Source organism: Corvus brachyrhynchos, unplaced genomic scaffold, assembly GCF_000691975.1.
Source record: "Corvus brachyrhynchos isolate BGI_N302 unplaced genomic scaffold, ASM69197v1 scaffold245, whole genome shotgun sequence".
In the NCBI taxonomy this organism is placed as follows: Eukaryota; Metazoa; Chordata; class Aves; order Passeriformes; family Corvidae; genus Corvus; species Corvus brachyrhynchos.
This window is the reverse complement of record NW_008238988.1, coordinates 4,502,852-4,509,033: the sequence shown is the minus strand read 5'-3', so window position 1 is coordinate 4,509,033 and position 6,182 is coordinate 4,502,852.

Genomic DNA, 6,182 nt, shown 5'->3' with positions numbered 1-6,182 from the left:
TGTGGGGGTTGCGTGTACCTGGAGTCACCTGTACATGAGGGTCACCTGGCTCCGGGGTCAGCCGGACCTGGCGGCCACCTGCCAGCGGTCTGGGCTTGCAGAGCCCTCACTCCTACCGAGAATCGGAGAGTAATGAGCCCTCCCACTACCCACAAAATCCCAGAACGGACAAGGCTGGAAGGGACCCCAGTGGCTCATCTGGTCTAATCTCCGTCTCGAAGCACATGGCACAGGATTGTGTCCACACGGCTCTGGAATATCCCAAATGAGGCAGAGTCCACAGCCTCTCTGCTCAATCTGTTCCAGTGCTCGGTCACTGCACAGGGAAGTTCTTCCTCACGTTCAGGTGGAACTTGTGGGCATCCGTTCCTGCTCGCTCCTCTTGTGCCATTGCTGGGCCTCGCGGAGCAGAGCCTGGTCCATGTCTGAGACCTCCCTGTAGACACAGACAGGGATGAGGTCCCCTCTCGAAGCTGGACAGGCCCTGCTCCTTCAGCCTTTCTTCCAAAGGGAGATGCTCAAGTCCCGCTGTCGTCCTCCCCTGCACCCACTCCAGGAGCTCCATGTCTCTCCTGAACCGAGAAGCCCACAAGGTCTGTGTCCACACCTCAGTGACCGCATTCTGCCACCTCCTGAGGAGCCGAAGCCGGGTCTCCACAGGTCTGAAAGGGCCACAAACACATTATTAAAGTGTTTTTATTAAAGACCCTTTATTTCCTCCCATACACGCATCGCACCAACCCCGCGGGTTGCTGAGGTGGGTTGCGTTTAACAGCGTTCTCAGCTACTGGATAGTTCTGTGCTGGTTTGTAAGTGTTAACCTGGGAAATTCAAATGCTAACGGAGGAACCATCCGCTTGGTGGCACTGCAAAAATGGGGACGGCGTTTGGAGGGGGGAAAAAAAAAAAAAAGTATTGGGAAACGGGAAACTGGTGAGCCGCAGGAGCGGTGGTCAGCGGCGGAGGACAGCCATGCCCTTCCAGCTGCCTGAAAATGCGGGATCCCCTCTGGCGTTACAGAAATATATCAGTAATTTTGTATATAAACGCGATTTTTAGACAGCAATAACTGGATTAAAGACCACAGTAACAGCGCAGAGCTGTTCGCCACGGCAACGATCAGTCTTGGATTATTGCAGAGTGAGTGGCTCTGGGCATCCCAGATGGGAGCAGTCGGGGAAGAGTCACCCCCTGTTTCTGCACAGACTGACAAAGGTTACGGCAAAGGTCACAAATATTGACCATCCAGCCTAATCCTACAATCATTTATTTGCTAGAGATAATAAAGATCAGCATGGAGGTTATTGAGTGCTGCCAAACGGATGGTTTGAAAAAGATCCAATTAAACAACAGAAACACAGGAGCTCAGGTCTGTAGACTGTACAGAGTCCAATCCAATGCAGTCCTCGGTGTTTTCTGATTTTTCTTACTCCACTTTTCCTCCTGTGGCAGTGGAATTTGAGGACATTCAGCAATTCTACCTTACATCAGGATATAGTTAAACTATGTGAGCCATGCTGAAACACAAGTTTTAGGGGGAAAGTGAGTCTAGGAGTGTCATCCTTTCAACCAAAAATCAGTTCTTCTCTTACTGCATACCTGAATATGCTGAAACAATACTTGTTTGCTCCTTGGAGCATCTGGACTGAAACATTTGCTCATTTCCACTCACGTGGATGTCAATACTGAATTTAGGAAGCTTTGCTACAGCCTGGGCTTAATCTCAGGAGCTCAAATAACAACACGAATGATAATACAGCCGTGGGCCCTTTGGGGAACCCGAGTACCTGCCCTGGGTTTGCTGTGCACCTCTGCAGGTGTTACCTGAGCCGGGTATGTTACAGCCAAAATGGGTTTCCTTAACATGTTGCAGACAGACCTTCCACTGACAATATTTAGGTCACCACAAGGGTCTCGGTGTGCTTGAATAATGCCAAGATTTTAAAGTGTTGCAATGTCACTTGAGATAAAACACACTAATCAGGTGTTTTCCAACCAAATTCCTGATTGCTACTGATTTTATTGTGCTAAGAGAAATATTGTGGTAAGAGGAATAAACATATTACTATTTAATAGAGATAAACAAGGGATATGAATTTCTAAACTCATTATCCTGTGCAGATATTAGCCATGCCTGACAGGTAAAACTCTTTGTTCTCACACAGACCTGATGATTTTATGATAATATCCCATTTTAGCCATTGAGCTTTGAGAACCAATTTGAATTTCTTTATTTCTTGGCAATAAAACTGTCATTATCCAACACATTTGTACTGAGGAGATCATTATGTGGCAATCTGCTAACTTGCTCTTTCTGCTCTTCATTCCTTCACACAGAATATTGTTCTTTGTGAAGGTGATTCTCCCCACCCTTGCACAAATGAGGAGCAATATGGGAAATAATTACACTTCCTGATCATATTTTTGGTGGAAGTACAGGCAAATGGAGCTACAAAGCTGTACCCCACAGCCACTTGCATGGAGTCAAAGAAAATCCTCTATAGGCAAAACATGATGCTGCAGAGGGCACAGGGTAGCCCTCTTGCCAAATTTAATTGATAACCTCTCAGTCATGTATTGAACAGCAAACTCATTTTGATGCATTGGCTGCTGTTCCTACTTCTGCTCAGGCTTTTCATTTGAAGTGGTTGCTAGTTTAAAAACCAGAACAAATTCTAGGAGCAGAAAGTAGAAGTGAAATTCCTGTCTTTGAGCAACTGTGGAGCACAGTTAAGCCTCTTGCTGTGTTCTGTGAGGTTTATTTTGCTCTGCAGCCCATTTTTACCAGGAATGGGAGGAAGCCACCCCGCAGTGCCTCAGCCTGTCACCTGGGAGGAGGGCATGCTCCAGGCAGGTAGAGAGAGATGTTTGGACTCTCACCTGGATGAGCCTGGAGAGCATCTTCCCTTTCCTGGGTATTTCCACCACCCAAACCAGCACATACAACAACTAACATCAAATGCAACCCCGACACCCACAGTGTTAAACAGAAATTGTTATTGCTCTGATCCTTCAAAGAGCACTGACAGGCTCCTAAACCCCAATGTGTGGGCCGGGGACCCTGAGCTGATAGAAACACCTAGAGTGCCTATGCAAAGTGACTCCAATACACTCCTCGTTTGATGTTTCCTTCTCCCTGGTTTCTGCTCGGCAGGTGGGAGTTTCCACTTGCCCTTGGGAAGTGTCTCTCTCTGGACTATTAATAGCAGGACGAGGTACCTGACTCTGGATATTCTGTTGCACTCTGGCAGCTGATACCCAAAAGCTGGATGTTGCAGCACATTTATAAGCTCCCAGCTTTCACAAAAATGCCAACTAGCAATGTCAGGAGGCAAAGTGCAGTTGGGAACACAGCCTGAGTGGTTTTATCTCAGCATATCTGTACATCCTCTGTTATTTATGGGGTATTTACACCAAATGTTCCCTGCTGCTACAGATTCCACTCACAAACCTGCTCCAGCACTGCAGGTGAAAGCATCCTCAGCTGGCTTCTTCCCCCACGGCCCAAAGCCACATTCTTAAGGATTTCACACTTCTTTCCAGACTCAACCCATCTTGAGTTTTCTTCCACGGCAAAGAGGGGAGTGGGAATTAACCCCAGAAGAAATGCTGGATTCAGCCATAAGCCAACCATAAGCTGAGTTGAGACCAAAGTTTTTGTTGTTTCCAGGGACTTTGGAGTGGGTTGCTTTGGGGGAATTGTGTTTTTATCCCCTTGAGCAAAAGCAGATGAAGAAACCACTTAGTGGGGTGCGATTAGATGACGTTTCAGCAGCAGGAAGTATGTTTCTGAATTAGGCCAAGACCATTGCATTTTCCTCTGAAAAGACCATCCTTTTCCCTACTTGCACAATAATTCCAGTATTATTATTTTTTAAATTTTGGCTGAAAACCTGTATCTTTTTTGGCATGTGCCTCTGTTGTGTCTCCATTGCCCAGGAGTGGAACATCTGTGGAAGCTGGATGGAACTGCTGGAGTTGTGTTTCATGGTTAAAGCTAATACAGCCAGTAAGGAACATCTTGGTTTAGGGAGTACAACACAAAGCTGTGAGGAATATGACTGCTAATCAAGGTGGAAACAATAAAAGAGTTGTAAGGACTTGGTTAATCCTCTTTGCTCTGACAGAATAAAACTTCTCCAGGTCTCTGATAAGATAGGACTGGTTTTCTTTATCTATTGTTTTTTTAATGTTCAAGGCTACTGAAATGCAGAAGGGCCAGATGGCCCTTTGAGCTAAACAATGTGCAAAATCTTTCTTATATTATCACTAAATGCCCCGAGGGGGTGGGAGGAGAAAGGTTGTTTCATCGTTAGAAGTCACTTAGCAGCAAATGGCAGTTCACTGTCTTTATCAATTTACAACAAAAGATTGGGGCCGTATCTTTGTGGGGCTTTTCTCTAATAAGACAGGGCACATATTTCATTCCCCTTTAAGTCATCTGGGGATATCTTGCATCTCACTGCGTGTCACCAAACTGTGGGGCCATGCTAGTAAACAGGCTTTTTTTCCGTATGCATTTGGTCCTATACCAAAATACAGACTTTTTCCCTGGAACACAGGAAACTACTGTGTCAGCAGCAGCTAAATCCCGTTGTTGTTCTGTGGTTTGTTACAGTCCAGTGGAGAAAGTACTGGAGGGGTGAGAACAGTAGGGTCTGTTTTCTGTCCTGTCCTGATCTAATATTTGACCTTCATCTTACCTCTATCTTCCCTCCCACCCTCTATTTGTATATAGTGGCCATAGTCAACAGGGGCTCCAGAGACTTTGGGAGGTTCATCTCAGCTATCTGAGACACCATGTTAATGTGATCTTGGGCCTTGGCTGATCAGCTCTGCCCCTCACCAGGACTGTCATGGCACAGTGCTGTGCTGACACACTGCTTTTTAGCTTCAGAACAATCTCCAGGATCTTCTCTCAGTAGTGTATACACAGAGTAAGTAGTGCCGCCCTCCAGCAGGTCAGGGAATCATAGTTGTAGAATATCCTGAGTGGAAAAGGACCCACAAGGTTCATCCAGTCCAACCCCTGGCCCTGCAGACATCCCAACAATCCCATCCTGTGCCTGAGAGCGTTGCCCAAACGCTCCTGCAGCTCTGGCAGCCTCGGGACCATGCCCATTCCCTGGGGAGCCTGGGCAGTGCCCCAGCACCCTCTGAGGGAAGAACCTTTTCCTGATATCCTGAAGGTCTTCTGACGCTGCTTCCTGCTGTTCCCTCGGGTGGAAAGAAACTAGGCCTTTTCAGTTTCCTACCTGCTTCCATCTAAGTGGAAACGATTTGCAAAAATATTTTAAGGAGAGGGGAAGCTCCTTCCTGTAGAAACCCTTTTAGGTTCAGACTACCACCTGATGCCACCACTTAATCCCCCTTTTCCCAATGCCTTCCCTTTGTGTTTCTCTCTTGTTCCTGATACCTTTGGTTTCAGAGGATTTCTGCAGTGCCCTTCTCTTTCTCCCTGTAGGCTGAGACTTCTTGAAGACTGCACAGAGAAGATGGCTGGGGTGACACTTGCATGACAAACCACTGCTGTGGGTACATCTACACCAGGAACAGCAGCTCATGTTTTCCTCTGCCAAGGACAGACGACAGCAAAAGGGTATTTAGTGTTTGTGCCAGGGAGGCAACGTTAGCAAAACAAGCTGGCAAGGCTGGCACCATGCTGGTGGGGTTCCAGTATGGAGGGACACTCCCAGTGACCTCCCTGCAGCTCTTTTGGGATGGACTGCCCAGGGAGGTGGTGGAGTCACCATCCCTGGAGGTGTTCAAGGAAAAACTAGACGTGGCACTCAGTGCCATGATCTGGTTGACAGGGTGGCGTTCGGTCATGGGTTGGACTCGATGATCTCAGAGGTCGTTTCCAATATCAGTGACTCTCTGATTCTGTGGTTCTGTGAAGAGAGCTGGAGAGGGACTTTGGACAAGGGCCTGGAGTGACAAGGACAAGGATTTTGGCCTTCTGCAGAGGACCTTATAGATTTTTAGCCTGTTATCACCAGACTAAATCCACCGATAAGCTGCCGGTGCCACGCAGCGGGCTGGGAACTGGCACCCCCGTGGCTTCCAGTGCCACGTTGGTCGCTAAACCTCGTCGGTGAGCTGCAAGCCCGGCACACGGGGCGAGCGGGGGATCACGGGGTCCCCAGCGCCGGGGGCTGCCTTGGAACTCGCTCCAGGGAGCT